Below are 17652 nucleotides of genomic sequence, written 5' to 3'. Positions count from 1 at the left end.
TCAAGTAGCTCTGAGTAGGTAAGCAGTGTTGGCCTGAACTTTTGTTGGTATGCCTGGAATAGAGGATGGACTTCGTGGTGGTGGTGGTGGTGGTGGTGGTGGTGTGTGTGTGTGTGTGTGTGTGTGTGAGAGAGAGAGAGAGAGAGAGAGAGAGAGAGAGAGAGAGAGAGAGAGAGAGAGAGAGAGAGAGAGAGAGAGAGAGAGTGAGTCAGTCCAGAACGCGCATCCGTGGCCTCTGGAGGCAACAATACCTCAGATGATATACAAGCTCTGTTAGCTACACTCCTCATACCAGGCAGGAAAGACGTGGACCTTCCACAGTGGGCTGAGGTGAGCTAAGTTGTGCACAACTGTGAAGTTTCTTTCCTGCCTCTGACCCGAGAAGACCAGCTTTCTGGAAAGGCTCCGGGAAGTTCTTGGATAGAAGTGTGAGCTCTCCAGCTTTGTGCTTGTGTTGGGCTTGTGTTTCCCGCTGGGCTTCCTTAGACACTGCTGTTCTGATCCTCAGAGCAATGGAGTGCGGTGGGTAGGGGACTCTTGGCTTCCTTTAGGTACCAGAAGAGAAAGCTAAGGTCTAGTCATGTGACAGTCAAGGTCACATTGTTCCTTACCCTGACTGGAGGTGGGGGGATAGTAATTACCATTATTATGGCAGTCACCATTTATAATGGCTTATTTCCTGACAGGAACTATGCAGGGGGCTGTCATACACATCTTTGTAGTTGGTCACAATACTGTCAAGTTGGTGTTGTTACCTTGTTACAGGTGAAAAAATAGACTTAAATGTGCTGCTTGCTGCTTGCTGAGCGGGGGAGTTGAGGTTTAAGCCCCACTTTACCTGACTCCAACACCATACTCTTTCTCCCACATTACATGGTGTTCCAACAATCATTTCTGATCCATCAGTACTGTGTCCAGCTCAGTTAGGAAGGTCCCCAGAGGATGCCTGTACAGAGTTGACAGTCTTGTTTTATGGTAGTGCCCAAGACTGTCTGACTGGGGGTACTGGATTGAATTAAGAAATCTTGTTCATTGTGCGCAGTGGGGACCCTGGATAATCATGACAGTGATGGCTCAGTTTGGGCTGGTAGTACATGCCTGAAATCCCAGTGCTCTGCAGGCGATAGCAGGAGAATTCAGAGGTAGAGGCCTTCGTGGGCTACAAAGAAAAACTCGGTTTTAATACAAAACCAAAGAATCAAAAGGTAGCATCTATACTGGTTTATATTGCTGCTGTAGCAAATTACCACAAGTGAAGCAATTCAACCAGCTTGTTGTTAGGTTATGTATGTCAGAGGTCTGACAGTCTCACTAGACTAAAATGAAGGTGCCGATGTTGCTGTTACTTTAATGGTATGGCCAAATAAACGTTTATTATTAGGCTTATAGTTATTATGGCAGTATTATTAACCCGCTTTCACAATCAATAAAGACACAGACACCAAAGAGATTTTAGTATAGCTTTATTCCACCTGGGGCATGATAGATCCTATCACCTAAGATACCTTCCGTTTTCTCCCAGCCTCTATCCCATGCCAGCTGTTTGAATCATTTCTATCTGGGCTGCCTCCCATTCCACAAATACTTGCTAATGTTCTCCATCTTTGTCGCTTTCCTCTATCCTCACTGATCCGGCCATGTCTTCTCCACACTAACCCATCGCAGCTCTCTTCCTTCCTCCTTCAGTACCTGTGTGCTTCTTCTTCCCAAAATCCTTCTCCCCCAAACCCCACTAACTTTGGCCACACCTTACCCCATTCTGTCCTGACCAGGTTTAGGCCTTTTAATCAGCCAGTCAGGAATAATTGATTAGGCGACGTGAACTAGCAATACTTGGGATACATGACAGTTTGCTTGTAAGAAGTAAGACTCTTGGTGGGCAGTGGCAAGCAGTCAACAAACACAAAGCGCCCCACCATACTCGAGCACGCCGGCAAGGCTGTATTTCTTTCCACGACTCCTAGAGAATCCTTTGCCTCGGGTTTTCCAGCTCCAAGGGATTTCTGGGATTCCTGGCTGATGGCCCCTTACTGCATCTTGAGCCCTGTTTCCTCTGCTCCCCTCCTGCCTCCTTTTCCACACTTCTTGTTATCACATTGGTGCCTGGATGATCCAAAGTAGCCTATCTCCGGATGCTTGACTCAGCTACAGCCTGTCGAGTTCCCCTCACAGCGTTTGAGGTTCTGTGTTTACTGTCCTGACAATCAACATGGGAAGATCTGTGAGAGGGAGGAAGTAAGTGCAGCCACAGCTATTCCCCTTCACCCCATCCCCTCCCACCCCCCCACCCCGTCTCTGCATCTGCTGGCAGCTCAATGTTTATTCTCCGTTAAACTAAGGCTCTACTTCCCAGAACTCATTGCTATAACAGAGTACTTTAGTCTTTGGTCAATAATCTAGTGCCCTGAGGAACCTGATCAACATCCTCGGAAACAGCCAGTTGGGTAAAGGGCAGAAAAATAAGGAGGTGGCTGAGTCGGAGCTGTGTCCTTCCTTAAACTTGAGCTCTCGTGTTAACCCGCTGTGTTCAGTGGGACGAATTACATTGGCATGTGTTCCTGATTTTCTGTAGGAGTGAGTGTTCCCTGCCCACTCCAGAGCTGCCATGATGCATGTTCGAAAGGAACATTTTCACACATGTGCACACAGTCTAAAAACAAATAGAGTAAGGAGGAATGCCATGGGTTTAGTGATGAAGGAGGTAGAGCATCATGCACACACACACACACACACACTCTAGGAAGAATGTACATGCGTCTCTTCTCTTAGAACCAGAGTGCCAATTCTGAACCCTTGACTGACACCTCCTGCCCCCTTTTGAGGGCACTCTGAGCTTCTGCGGCTCCCCAGGGGTCATCAGAGCCAGGTCCTAGGAAGGGAGTAAACCGATATGGTTAGCCTGGGAGCCAGGGCAGATCCTAACTTTTTGTTGTGTGTGTGTGTGTGTGGTTTTTTTTTTTTTTTTTTTATGAATGTTAAGAGAACACTGGTAATTATGGCATCAAGGCAGGTCTATATCCAGCATCATTTGTTTAAGCTCTGGAAGCACGCAGCAAAGCCGCACTGTGGTTGGCACCGTATTCTAATGCCTGTCGCTGGGCAGAGATCTTAATACTGGTGCACTTGCTTCTGAGATGTTGTGAGCATCTCCCACGCATGCGGTTTTTTAAGCCTATGAGATGTTCCATGGTACATTTAATTATTTTTAAATAGCATTTTCTATTTACTTTGATGCAAAGCCTGAATCACATTTTTTTAAAATAAAAAGTTGATTTTTTTTTTAAATTAAATGAGAGGAGTGAGGAAAGGAGAAACGCAGATATCTCCCCTTACCTAAAATAGTCTCTGTGCATTTTGATTTTTTTTTTCCTCCCTGTGGATGGCATGTTTGTGTCCTTTCTCCCCAAATTCATGTGTTAAAAACTCAGTTCCCAGTGATACAGTATCAGGACGTGATGCTTGGGTCCAGGTAGTATCCCCAGAGGAAAGCTCTCACGAGGGGCCTGGTAGTCTTATAAGAATTAGAAGGGATCAGAGCTAAGTCCTTTGGCTATTAGAAGATGCAGTTTGAAGTTGGCTATCTGGAAAGTGGGAATCAGGGTGCTGTAGTTTGAATAAAGTGGCCCCCCATAGGTCCATAGGGACTGGTACTATTAGAAGATGTGACTTTGTTGGAGTGAGTGTGGCCTTGTTGGAAGAAGTATGTCACTGGGGGCTGCCTTTGAAGTCTCAGAAGCTCAAGCCAGGCTTAGTGGACCACCGGTCTCTTCCTGCAGCCTACAGATCAGGATGCAGACCTCTGGGCTCCTTCTCCAGCGCCATGTCTGCCTGCATGCTGCTGCGTTTCTCACCATAATGATGATGGACTAAACCTTTGAACTGTAAGCCAGCTCCAGTTAAGTGTCTTCCTTTTTAAGAGTTGCCTTGGTCACGGTGTATTTTCACAGCAGTAAATCCCTAACTAAGACACAGATCCTCAACTTTGGACTTTGGACCTGCCAGCATCTTGATGTTGGCTTTCAAATTTTCAGATGTTTTTGTTGTTTACATCACAAGTTTAGGGCGTTTCTGATACAGTAACAGACGGATACTTTCAGCTTATAATTTCTGCAAATAAAATTGGTGGTACATGTGTGCAATTTCAACATCCCAGCACTTATGAGGGTCAGGAGTTGAAGGTTATCTAATGGACACTGCAGAGTTGGAGGCCAGCCTGTGCTACATAAGACTCTATCTCAAAATCCAAAAAGGAAATAAAATAGATTTTGTAAACATGGAATATTTTTTAATAAAAATAAGATGTTTCCATGAAGAATGTCTAATCATCTTCATTCACTTAGGCTTCATACAATAATTTTATGTCTTTAGATACTTATTTCTAGCATCATTTATTTTAACATTTTAAGTAGCTGTATATACTTTATTTTAATAAAATGTGTAAAAAAATTTATTAGTATGTATGTACAGTTGTGCATGTGTGTGCTCATATGTGTGCATGCATGTATGCATGTCATGACATGTGTGTGTTTAGGTCAGAAAACAACATTGCAGAGCTGGCTCTTTTTTCAGCCTTTACAAGGGTTCTGACTGCAGCAACTCTGCCTGCTGAGCCATCCTACCAGCGCTTTCGTTTTACTAAATCGATATAATTTGCTTAACCAGTCTCCACTGTTTGATATTTAGCTTGTTTCTAGTTTATCATAGACCATATTTATTCTGGTTTATCATTGACCACATTAAGGGTTCTTTCTTTAGAATACATTGCTAAGTGGAATAGTATTCAAAGGGTTGCAAAAATCTAGACCTTTTGATGCACACATTATCAGTGCCTCTCTACCATGTCCTCTGAGGCTGGGAGTGCTGGCATCCCTGCTTCCCTCTCTCTCTGTGCAGGGGTAGAAACAGACACAGGACTCTGGTTGAGCATGGTGGTGATTCATGGGCATATAGATCACTGGTTGGAGGGACTCACACAGACTCTTCTTACTAAGCTGGGATCTGAGTCACAGTGATCCCGTGGGCTGGTCACATCCAAAGCTGTGGTGACCTTTTCAGTCTTGACCACTTTGTTCAAGTCCCGCCATGCTCAGGCAAGCAAGCCTTTGCCTGATGCAGCGATGCATTCTCAGTCACGTAAGAGCGTAAGGCGCCTTGGATGTAGTGAGAAAGCATCTCTTGTCTTGTCCCTGGCTTGCCACCTTTCTGTCTGTGAGGAGTCCTTTTCATCACGAAGGGAGTCAGTCAGCAGAGGTCAAAGTCATAACCAATAATCACCCATTGACTAACCATCTGCTGGGTATAGAAAGGGGCTGGTCTTTAAAAAAAAAGGCATCAGTTTTCACTGGCATTTAGGACATTCATAGAAACAGCCTCTGGTCAAGTGGCGTACTGCAGTTGGCATATAGAAGGTACCATTCTGCATCAGCAGATAGCCCTTTTGTAATCGTTTTGTAAATCATCTGTGGCCTGCTGGGAGGCTGCTCAGTGGGCTCCTCCACAAACTCTGCTTAATGAGATAGTTCTTCCCCGAATTTCTGTGGCTGTAGTCACGCTCACATGCTGTCTCTTTATAGGCCATCTTTATAATGCTTGATTGATGCTATGTTGCTAATGTCCCGCATGAGACCCAGATCACTGGCTTTACTGATTTTTTTTTAAAAGAGTACAGGGCCAGCAATCATGTTTATGGGCTCTGATGTCCATGCCACATAGCCCAAGAGCACTCTGGCTATCTGTTGAATCTTTGAAAAAGTGAACAGAGGAGGTTTGAACCCAGGCTACGTGTGTGATGGTATTATAGACCAGCTTGGAAGTATGGTAAATTTTGCTGAATAGTCCCAGTATGACAGACATGTCTATTCCCCTTTTCTTTTGAGGTCATTTGTTTCTGTTGTGGTGGTGGTTTGGGTTTTGTTTGTTTGTTTTGCTTTTGGAGACAAGTTCTTACTCTGTAGCCTAGGCTATCCTAGAAGTCACCATGTAGGCCAGGCCACCTTAGCTTCCCAAATGCTGAGATTATGAGTTTTAGCCACCACGCCTGTCTTTGTTTTTCATTTTCAAGTTCTTTTCGGTCAATTTTAAGATTAGCATTTTCTGAAGACATGTAGAGCTTGCACTTGCATCTCTATGTATGTATGTATGTATGTACGTACGTATGTACGTACGTACCTCTGTGTGTGTGTGTGTGCATGCGTGCCTCTCTGTCTGTCTGTCTGTCTGTCTATGCATCAGGATACTTACTTCCTGCGCTTTGACCTTATGCTAGAAGGTCTAAGAATGGTCTTCTGGGGTTGGGGATAGAGCTAAGTAGTAGGGTAAATACCTGGTGTATCTGAGAGTCTGATGTTGAACACTAGCACTGCTGAAAAACAAAAGCTGAAAACAAACCCAGCACCTAGAGGATGGTCTTTTTCATGCTGAACATTTCAGCTATTAATAACCACCCAGTAATTATCACTTGAAACCGGCATTATGAAAAACCAAAATAACACGCTTGTCTAAGCTGGCTTCACCAGAAGCATCTAAAATTCTTATTTACTAATGAGTTATTTTAGAGGAAATGGCATCACTTCTGTTAATGATCTGAAAACTCTTTCCTTCCTTCCTCCCTCCCTTCCTCCCATCCTTCCTTCCTTTCTTCCTCCCCCCACCAGACAGTGTTTCATGTAGCCTAGGCTAGCTTCAAACACTCTGTAGCTAAAATGTCCTTGAACCCTTGACCCTTTTGCTTTTGCTCCCCAAGTCCTGGGGTTAAAGGCATGCACTGCTGTGCCTGGCTTTGGTGGACTAATTCTTTAAAAAAAATTTTTTTAAAAAAAAGACATTTATTTATTTGAACTTGTGTGTGCACACACACATGTACCACAGCGAGCAGGGAGGTCAGGGGGCATCTCGGGGTGGTTTTCTCCTTCTGCTGTGTGGGCCCCGGGGACTGAACTCAGGTTGTCAGGCTGGCTTGGTGGAACTTGGTCATGATTCCCAGACGTGGGAAGTGGAAACAGGTTCCCGGGGGTTCCCTTGCTAGCCAGTCTAGCCTAATGGGCAAGCCACAAATCCCAGTCAGAGAGAGACCTTGCCTCAAAAATCAAAACAGTAAACCCAAGGTAGGTAGCAGGTAAGGAACAATGACAGCTAAAGTTGGCTTCTGATTTCCACACACCTTCTCTCTCTCTCTGTCTCAGTCTGTCTGTCTGTCTGTCTGTCTGTCTCTCTCTCTCTCTCTCTCTCTCTCTCTGTCTCTCTTTCTCTCTGTCTGTCTCTGTCTCTCTCTCTGTGTCTCTCTGCCTCTGTCTCTCTCTCTCTCTCTCTCTCTCTCTCACACACACACAAACACACACACACACACACACAAATAATAAAAGTGTGGCAAAGACAAAAACTGCTCAGAGGCCCTTTCTGCATGCCCCCTCCACTTCATCAGGCTGGCTTTCTTCCTCCTGGGGTACTGTGTCTTCCCAGCTCTTCTCTGAGCCTTCTCGTCAGGGGAGGGAGGTGTCTTTCTTGCTTGAAAACATCTCAGCCTTGTGGAGAATTGCCAAGGGAACCGCTTAACTTGTTTCTTTTCTGTTTCTTCCCTGTTACCGCAGGGCTGAGAGGAAAGACACCGCCTAGGAGGGGGTGTGGGAGAGCCCCGGGATCCTCTTAGTACTGTTACTTTGTATTCTCTGATATACTGAGTTGCTTGAGGAATCCGTGTTTGGCCTGGCAGAGAAGATAAGGGATTCCAGAAATTCTTGCTGCCTTATTCCAGATAGCTGGCCACAGTCCCCTGCTCTGTTTGCCCGTGTAAAGAGGCCTGGGAGCAGGAGAGAGCTGAGCTCAGATTGATCCTGAAATTGACCTCTGTGTGTTTGGCATCTACTCTCCATCCTTCTGATCAAGATTTATTGGCCAATTAATTTTAATAATGGTGATAATAATAATTACTGTCATTGCAATGGCACCATTCATTTAGCCTTGGCATTGTCCTATTCATTTAGAGTTAGATAAAGTGTGCTGAAGTGTCTGCATGCGTTCTGCCTGGTGGGTTTCTGCTCAACTAATAGTTTGTGTTACTGCTTCTCATAGACAGCGAGGGGTTGATTGTCCTCTTGAAGGGAATTGTTAGAGGGATTGTCTTTTAACAGCTAGACTGTGCGTGTTCTGTGTTCAAGGCACACACACACAGACACACACACACACACACACACACAGAGAGTGAGAGAGAGAGACAGACAGACAGACAGACAGACACACAGAGGAGAGAGGAGAAAGAGGTTGTAAGTGTAACGTAGTTTCATATGGAGGCTCGGCCCTACCCAGGACCCTGGAGCTGGAGTTTAACAGGATGTACTGTGACAAGTCCTTCAAGGGCTTCCGAGGTTTGCTTGTTACATCCTCTAAGCCATCAACTTGGATATCTTTTCAGGTATTCGTTCTTGTTTTGGAGGCAAGCTGTTCCTGTGTAGCTCAGGCTAGCCCCACACTTGGAACCTAATTCACCCTTCCAAGTGCACATGGGTTTGGGGTTTGTATATTTATTGTGTGTACAACACAGCTATGGTTCATATGTGGAGGTCAGAGGATAGCTGAAGAGGAGGCCAAAGGAGGTGATGGGAAGTAAGACCGTGCCACGTAGCACGGGCGCATGTGCACTGGCTCTCATACCTGTTGGGCATGGAGCTGTTGAAATGGCTCTAAGAGAGATCAGAGAGGAATGGATGAAGGCTGGGAAGGAGCTAGATGGCGGGAGGGGAGAGTGCTGGGGAGTCTGCGCTGTGGAAGAATAGTAATTTGTTTCCTTTTTTATCATTGCAAAAATGTTTGTCTGTCTTGTTGAATAGCAGCCAAGACTGTGCATCCCCACGGCTTTCATCCGTATCTGTTTGGGTTGTCTGTTCCTCTCCTGGATAATTTCCCCAAGGATCTCACCTGCTTTCAGAAGGGGAAATGGAGGAAAGGGATGTGTCTTAGAAATCAGACCTCTGTCCCATAGCAGGGTTGCACTTCCTCACCCTCTGCTGCCTGATAGGTCATCCTTCTTTGTTCTGGTCTCTGGATCCAGACAGATGTTTCCCTCTCTCCCTCCCTCCCTCCTTCCCTCCCTCCTTCCCTTTCTCCCTTCCTTTCATCAGCTTTCTTTCTTTCTTTTTTCTCTTCCTTTATGATTAAGAGGTTACTTTTCTATCTGAGCTATTGGCAGGGGCTTGCCTGGAGAGCCAAGGCAAAGTTGCCAGCTTACTGGAGTGTGAGGCAGCTGCTAAGGCTTCCTGCCTCACGAGCTCTGCAGAGATCCTAGGCTGACACTTTAGTGTCACAGAACATGATGCTTGCAAAGTTCCCCATTGGCAGCCTTGAATGAGAATTCCAGACATACAGTTCTGTTTCATTTTTCCTCCCCCTCCTCCCCTCCCCTCCCCTCCCCTCTCCTCCCTTCATTCCATGTGTGCATGTGTGATATGTGCACATGTGTGTGCATGGAGGACATCCCATGTCCTCTCTATCACTTTCTGCCCCATTCCCTTGCTCTCACTGAACCTGGAATTAGGCTGGCAGCCAGCAAGCCTCACTGCTCTTCCTGTCTACATACCCTGGCACTTTGGTTGCAGACATGCACCTGCTGCCTTGCCTGGCTTTTTCATGGCTACCGGGGGTTTGAACTTGGTTCCTCGTGTTTGCACAGCAAGCTCTCCTGTCTACTGAGGCATCTTCCTAACCCCCAGCTACCCTTAGTCATTCTCTCAGTTTTTGCATGCCCTGCCCTCCCACCCCACGACAACTTATCACACTGTAGCCTAAACTAGCATGTAACTCACTGTGTAGCTCAAGCTGGCCTTGAACTTGCAGCTATCCTCCTGCCTCAGCCTCTCAAGTGCTGGTTTTGTAAGTGTGATCTACCATGACTCTGTTTTTCAAGCACAGTTTTCCAATTTCCCAATGACCACTTCCCTGCATCGTCCGCTAGTCCCTTCCATTCTCATCTGATAAAATAAGGAACGCAAGCGGCCATTACCACTCTTCTGGAGTGGATAGTCTGCTGTGTTGGCTGCTCTGTCCGGCATGGGTTGCTGAGAGCCTGGCCGGGCCTTGCCCTCGGTGGGTCCATCTCTACCTGAGGAGTCTTCCTCCTCATGAGCTAACTTCAGTTCCTGTAGTGTCTCCTTTTGAGTCCTTTTCTCAAAGGACACTGTGGGTTCTCTTCCCTACTGATTCTGTGTCTGTGGCAGTTTCCACACAACCTTTTGGGGTTTGTGCTGTGTTCCAAAGGGGTGTTCGGGTATGAAAATGGTCCTTTTCTTTTCTTAAACAATCTCACAGATCATCAAAAGAATCACATTAAAAACTGCTCCTGGGGCTTGGCAAGGTTGCTGTGTTCTCTTTACCTCTGGGCTGGGATTGCGGGGCTGAGACAGCGTCTTGCCAGCAGCCCTTGGCTATCCGTGGGGACAAGGATGGAAAGAGAAGAAAGGGAGGGAGGTGGGGTGGGGGGACGGGGACTGGAATGCTTTAAGGAAGTAGAGCTGTGTTTTTATCCTTGAGGTATTTGAAGCTGGGTTGGCATACTGCGTCCTGGAAAAAAGCAAACTCTGCAGCAGCAGTTGGCTGTTGAGCCACGTCTTAGACAATTGCTTGTGTACATGGTGTCAGGCCTAACCCATCTCAGGAGTCTGTTTGGCTTGGGATTTCTGTGCTCTGTGCCCCTGGCAGAGGAAATGCCAGGTGTGCTGGTGTTTCCTGAGTTCGGAGGCTGCCACTGAATTCAGCAGTTCTGTGATATATTTTATTTTATTTTAAGCATCGCTTCTTTCCTAGTGCACTGGGGTAGGGTTAACTAGAGAGAGTCTTCTTTCAGCTCACTGAGGTGATACCTAACTAAGGTGTTTGGTGTGGTACCTGCTGGATGCTGTGATGGGCACCTGTAAACCTAATACTGGGAAGGCTGAGATAGTACCTCTGGAGCTTGCTGTCCAGGCAGTCTTGTACCAGCATGCCCAGTTCTGTTTCCTGGACTTTGTAAGAGAGATGCGGGTTTGCAGGTTTACTGTCTTGTAAGTCCCTTGTGCTTGTTGTCACCCCCGCCCCAACCCCCCCACCCCGAGTCCATTTTCTAAAAGGCCTGGTGACTTTATGTTAACTATCACACCCCACCATCTATAGTATCTGGCACAGTATCTGGTCATAACCATTGTCAAACTAATTAAGGGGGCAAGGGTAATGAAAACGGCTGCAATGGAACAGTCGTTAGCATTGTCTCAATATGGTGCTTTGAAAACAGGTGTCAACACCTAACTGGTTTGGCTTGGTTTGCTTACAGTTCTTTCTCTGCTGTCATATTTAGACATCAGTTCTTTGCTGAGTAGGGAGGAGGTGTGTCTTGTACTTGGGAGATGAGCCTGGGTCAAGGACCCACCAGACTGAAATATGGAAGAGACTGTCATCTTTCTTGATGCTGAAGTCTTTCATTTTCTCATGATGACTTTTCCCCCCACTATCTGAAGGGTTCACACCTGTCTAAAGGTTGGAAGGAAAAGTGTGTTAAAATGAAAACTTCTCATCTGGTTCTGGGGCAAGGATGACATTGCTTGGTCCTCACTAAGGAGCCAGGAATGACTAATAGTGCATTGAAGTGTACCCCTGCTTATGGCTTATAGCTGGACTCATGGGGCCTTCATTTTTATTAGGGTTGTTGCTACCCAGCTGTTTCTCAACCAAGCTATAACTTATTAATTGACCCAATTAACCTCTATTAAGACTAGATGTACAGCAGAGGACTCTGTCTCCTGGGGAAATTTCAGATGTGATCATCTCAGTGTGGTAGCTCATGCACTTGGGAAATGAGATGAAGAGGTTAATGTGAGTTCAAAGCCAGCCTAGGCTACAGAGTGCCGGCCTGTCTTAAGAAGAGAAAAGGGAAGCTATGATATGCAACACACAGTACCTGCTTTGTTAGCGTTTGGGGCTGATCTGCCCTCAAGGAATATGTAGCCTGCCCAGAGCTGCACTGTAGTGGCAGTCTGTGCGAATGTGTGTGTCTTGTGGGGATCGTGGGATCAATCAGGGAGTCGATGGGGTGAGGGCCGGGGAGTCAGGGGGTACATCTTCTGACAGGAGAGGGTGCCAGCTCTCAAGGGGGAGCTGGCAGGAAACGGGCAGGAGAGATGCTAGGTGAACCTCTCACGACTGTAAACAAAATGCTGTATCATATTCTATTATAAAATCAAAACGTTACAGAATAATAGTGGTTTGACAGAATAGACTTCCTGTTCCTTAGCAGATAGAGATATTTATTGGGTGAACAAATCTAGGGCACAGGGGGTTAGGGGCCTCACCATGGTTTTGATTTGGGGGGAGGCGGCGGCGGGGGGGGGTGGTGGTGGTACCTACTCCAGCTCCTGGTTCAGGCAGCAGCTTTTCATGTTCTAAATGTGCCTAGAGAACTTTCCAGAGTGGTTAGGATAGTTTCTGGGGTGTTCTTTTCTTCTCCTCTACCCTGTGAGGAGGAGTCTGCAGAGCCACTAGTATACTCATATTTACTGACAAGTGAGTAGAAATAAAGGTCTGGGGGCAGAGTCCATGCATTTAAGTAATAATTAACTGCTGTTGGCAATGCCATGGGTGTTTGTTTTATAAAAGCTCAAGAGACAGTCCTCCCTCCGTGAGAGTTTTTAGGCCAAGGCAAAGGCCACACACAGACAAGCTTAAGAGATCATGTTTGGACCAAATTGGATGGAACAGTGGAGGAAATTCCTGGCTTTACATAGCCATGTTTAGCCATTTTCCTTGGCGTTTTTTTGTACCGTGGAGGGTGCACACATAGGGGTGTCCTGCCCAGTGAGGGGGATGGAACTGAGGCTCTTGACAGTGGCCACATAGGCTATGGTTTCCAACTGCGGCCGGATCTCAATTGGGATCCCATTTTGAGATCTGAGTCTATGCAAGGAACAAGTGAATTGAGCCTGATCAGGTCAAAGAAATAATTCAAGACCCAAGTGGAAGTGCATTTTGCTTGGAAGCCTGCGGAGAAAGAGCCTGCGATATGGAGGAGCTGTAAGGCCACTCGGGGCTCCTCTTTCCCAGCCATTGGAAGGCCCAGGAGAGAGGAAATGCTTCTTTCTGCTCAGTTAGGATCAGACCCATAGACAGGGGTTGCTGAAATTCTGTCTGGAGCTCTTTTCCAACTACCAGCTCTGTAGGCCATCTCTGAGTGGGCAAGCAGAGATGCCTGGGCCTCTGGTGTGCCCAGAGCCCAGGACTAAAACACTTCCCTTCCTGGCTCCCACATAGCATGCCAGAGGCTGGCGGCAGGTGGCCACTCTTCAGGGTACTGCCTGGAGAGTTGCACTTACCAAAGAGGGACAGAGTCTCCACCAGGCTGCCCTGATTATGCCTCAGCTCTGCTGCTGCTACTGCTCTGTGGCTGGGGGAGGTGGTGTCTTGGTCCTGGTGGCTGCATTCTGGGGTCACCTCCTCCAGGTTTGACCTAGCAGGCATTTTAAGAAGCTCTGAGGGAAGGATGAGGCAAGGGTGTGGGAGAGAATGCTGCTCACAGGCTTTTGGAGGAAGCTAGGGGAGCCAGGGAGAGAATGACATTTTAATTACACTGTGAGCTAGGGGCTGTCAGGCCTATAATCTTCCCTGATGGTCCTTCTTATTTTTCCAGTCACCAGAGGCATCTGCATATGAATCAGGGGCTAGGAGCTAAGGCTTAAACTGTCTGGTGAAGCTAACCTTTGTGATCCTGACCTGGGTGAAAGGACCAGGTATAAGCAACAACTGACAACCAACTGAGTTAATTCAGGCAGTTCTGGGCTGCTTTTTAAGACACTTGAGCCAAACGTCAACCCCCAAGAGACATCTGGGAACAATGCAGGGGTCTGGCTTATTCCTGATGCCCTGACTTCTTGGAGAATGGATCTTAGGGGCCTGGGACACTTTATTCTCCTTGAAGGCATTGGAAAGCCACATGCCAGATCCTGCTCTTCCTCCTAAGGTTGGACTTATTTCTTTCATGGATTCATTTATTAACCTGATGCTTACTGAGTCCCTTCCTATGTCACCCTTGCGCCCTGAAAGGGCTGTGGCAGACCTAGCTTACCAACCCTTGCCTGCCTTCCCAGCTCACATGGGGCCTGCCAGACACTCTCTGTCCAGTGCCCTCTGTCTAGATGTGGCCTCTGAGGAAGTGAGATGCCTTCCATAAAGAGCCCATGGCTTGGGGCCACGTTTTCCCAGCTAGCAGATAAGCGATTAGAAGGCAGAATCAGGGTTTGCCTTTCTGCTTCATGGCCCACAGAGAATAGCCACACAACTAACGTGGACTCCTTAACTAAATACGGCAGAATTCGTATCTCCCAGCATCTTTCAGGAGAGACTTCTAGTTTCCTGCCTTGGAGCAGCTAAGACTTGGAAATTTCCACTACTCCCACCAATAGCGGTTTCAGCCACCATTTGACCATCAGAGCTCCCTCGGCTTCTGGAATTGTCTGGGTCTCAAAACAGGAGACTGGAATAACTTCGCTCTTTTAACAGAAACCCACAAAGGTGTCATTAACGAAAAGATGGGAGAAGGAAGGGTCGGCACCGATGGCAGAGCGCGCTGATCTCAGATGCTTGCACTGGTTAGTGTGCACACTGATGTAATTTCATCCTTTAAACCTGTGTAAGGCCCTGTGGACGGTGCCACCCCCACTTTGCTGAGGATGGAGCTGGCTAAAGCTCCTGTCCTAGGTTTTCCACTCCGATTTGCAGCCAAAGAGTGGACAAGGAGGTGAGATCACGAGCTGGAGTGGTTCCGGAGGCCTCCGTAAGGAACTCCTGGGGATTCTACCATTGGTCCTGGACACGCGTGTGCATGCCTGCCTGCCTGCACGCATGTGTGCACACACAAGTACACATGTGGGTGCACATACACACTCGCCTGTGGATGTGTGCAGTGGCATTCATCTTCATGGCCTTTCTACTATTCATTTTTACAAGGCCTAGAATGTGGCACACAGCTGTCCCCTGAGCCTCACTCAGGATCTGCTGAGGACCCAGTGTTGCCCCTGCCGTGTCTTAGAACCTCATTTCCTCCACGACTGTTCCCAGTCAGCAGAGGCGCTGTCTGTGTCCTTTTCGGGCCCAGAAAAGCAAGCGAAAGAAACTCTATCCCAAGAGCTCCCATGTATTGTGAGGCTCTGGACCTCTGGTGCAGGACAGAGAGGGTTATCTCCATAGAGCTTTGAAACCCGGGGCTTTGGGAGGAAAGTCTGTTTGGCTGAATCTCAGATCCTAGTTAGGTCTTTTCCCCTCCTGAGAGGAAGAAATGGGACTTTAGGCAGGTTTGCTAAGATATGTGTATAGAACAGGAGAGGTGAAATTCACACTTTGTGGATACACTTTACTTTATATATATACATACATACATATATATATATATAATTATGTTGCATATGTATGTTTTTTGATGAGGTAGATCAGCATCTTCTAGAGAGTAACAATATATTAGAACATGTTCAGAGAAGAAGCGAAGAGCCCACTCTGGTCTGTGTGCATGGGGGAGGTAGGGTAGTAATTTTAATGTCAGGTTAAGGTCATTGGCACACCCATGTCTGAAGTGTGCCAGCGATGCTTACAGTGTAGTTAGCAGCCTTAGGGAGGGAACAATCTATCTCATATAAAGAGAACTCCCTCTTTTATTTTGAGGGATATGTTGGTCTTTTTTTTTTTTTTTTTCCTTGATAATAAAAGTACTATGTGCTCATTGCAGAGTATTTGATGAACAAATAATAATGATAATGATAATGATAATAATAATAATAAACATGACATTTATACACAGCTCACATAGAAGCAGCCACTACTTGCAATGATACAATGTTTTCTGTATTTTGTGTGTTTTGTTTTTCTTCACAAAGTTAAAGTCAGAATATAGGCACTTTGAATCCTTTTACTCATGATCATAGGCAAAGTAATTAACAGTAAATTTAGTAATTTGTGGAAAACATACATTTTAATGGTTTCATTAAAATTTTCATTAGTATTTTATCCTAAATCTATGGAGTGATTTTATTTAATCATTTCTTCCAGCGTGGGCCATTAAGTTTATGCCCTAGTTTGTCCTTTTATAGTAAACATGGCCACGCATAAAATTTTGCATGCATTTCAGATTATTTTCTTGAATTAAATTCCTAGAATCTAATGTCCAGAAATTTCAACAACAGATTAAATCTGTTGACAGATCAAAATATAGGAACAATTTAAAATTCCTGGCATACATTGCTATGTGGCTTTGCAAAAAACCAAAAACATAAAAACCCAATTTTTAATTTTTTTATTAACTAGATGGAGAGATGGCTCTAGAGCACTGGGTGCTCTTCCAGAGGACCTAGGTTTGATTTCCTTGTAGCCAGGGGGTCCAGTACCCTCTTCTGGCTTCTGCAGGCACCAGCCACACACATGGTACACATAACATACATGCAGGCAAAATACTCATACATGTAAACTAAAATTAAACAATTAAAAAAAAAAAAAAGACTTTTTCCAAATGATCAGAAGACTTAACACTTAGCTGATTTGGATAAAAAGGAAGCTCCACTCACCTCTAGTCCCAGCACTCTGTAATCACAATATTTGGGAAGCCTGGGCTACATAATGAAACCTTATCTCAAGTAGTAAACAAGACCAGAACAACAACAAAATCAGAAGTATAGTGTCTTTATTAGCGGATGTAAGGCTAGTTTAGCATTCCGTGTAGTTGGATACAGGGCCTCAAATAATATATACAGAATTCTACTTTTCCCTTACCTCCGCAGGAAGGCCTTGTTGCTAGGAAGTGTTTATGGTGACCTTGTGCAGGGGAACTGTAGCTGAACTTGGGTCAGCAGGCTGCCTGTCACACAGTCCGAATCTTGCCGAGGAAATGTTCATTTGTTTGGCTCTAATAGATCTGGTTTCTCGACATGAACGAAATTGTTTCCTGTTAACTATTTTATGAGATAAAGGAGGCGGACACTGGACCTTACAGTGCTGCCTGGGCCATTCATCTCGTGCTTGTTTTAGTCCCCCATACACGTCTCCAGCCAGGTGAGGAACTTCAGTGCGCTCTGGACCCGGAGCTAGAGTTGCAGATTCTAACCCAGATCCCACCTGCTGTCCCATGCCTTAATTGCGTTGACCACAGCACAGAGAGGAACAGTTTTCTTTCTGGGGTATGTCCTCCAAAATGTTCCTCCCTCCTCCCTTCCCGTTCTCCTTCTCTCCCTCCCTTCTTTCCTTTCTACCCTTCCCCTTTCTTTGTCTAAGACAGGGTCTCCCGAACCCTACACTTGCCTTGAACTTGCTAAGTAAACAAAAACGAAGATGATCTTGAGCCACTAATCTGCCTCTCTCCACCTTCCAACAAATGTACATCGCCATGCCCAGGCCAAGTGTCTCCTATTAGTACTTTTTTAAATGTGAGATGACAACATTGTGTGTGGGGGGGGGGAAACAGCAAGACCAACAGTAGAGGAGAGGAGTGTCGGGGCTACCCAGGGGAGATGGGCAAAGGTTGCAGTAGTGGGGTTTTTTGGTTGGTTGGTTTTGGTTTTGGTTTTTAAATCGACTCATTGACATTTTTCTCAAGTTCACTCATGACTTTGGCTTTTGCCTCTGTGAGTCTTTCTGACAATTTCCCCATTATTTAAAAAGGCC

General features: G+C 46.1%; 1 protein-coding gene across 3 annotated transcripts in view; it reads left to right on the top strand.

The window, feature by feature from the left end:
• Window positions 1–17652, top strand: part of Nos1ap (nitric oxide synthase 1 adaptor protein) — a 288416-nt gene that overhangs the window by 102119 nt on the left and 168645 nt on the right. The gene's annotated exons all lie outside the window — the stretch shown is intronic.

This window comes from Acomys russatus, chromosome 6 (assembly GCF_903995435.1).
Source record: "Acomys russatus chromosome 6, mAcoRus1.1, whole genome shotgun sequence".
Classification (NCBI taxonomy): Eukaryota; Metazoa; Chordata; class Mammalia; order Rodentia; family Muridae; genus Acomys; species Acomys russatus.
Note: the sequence above shows the minus strand (reverse complement) of the source record. Positions and strands in the feature narration are given on the sequence as shown.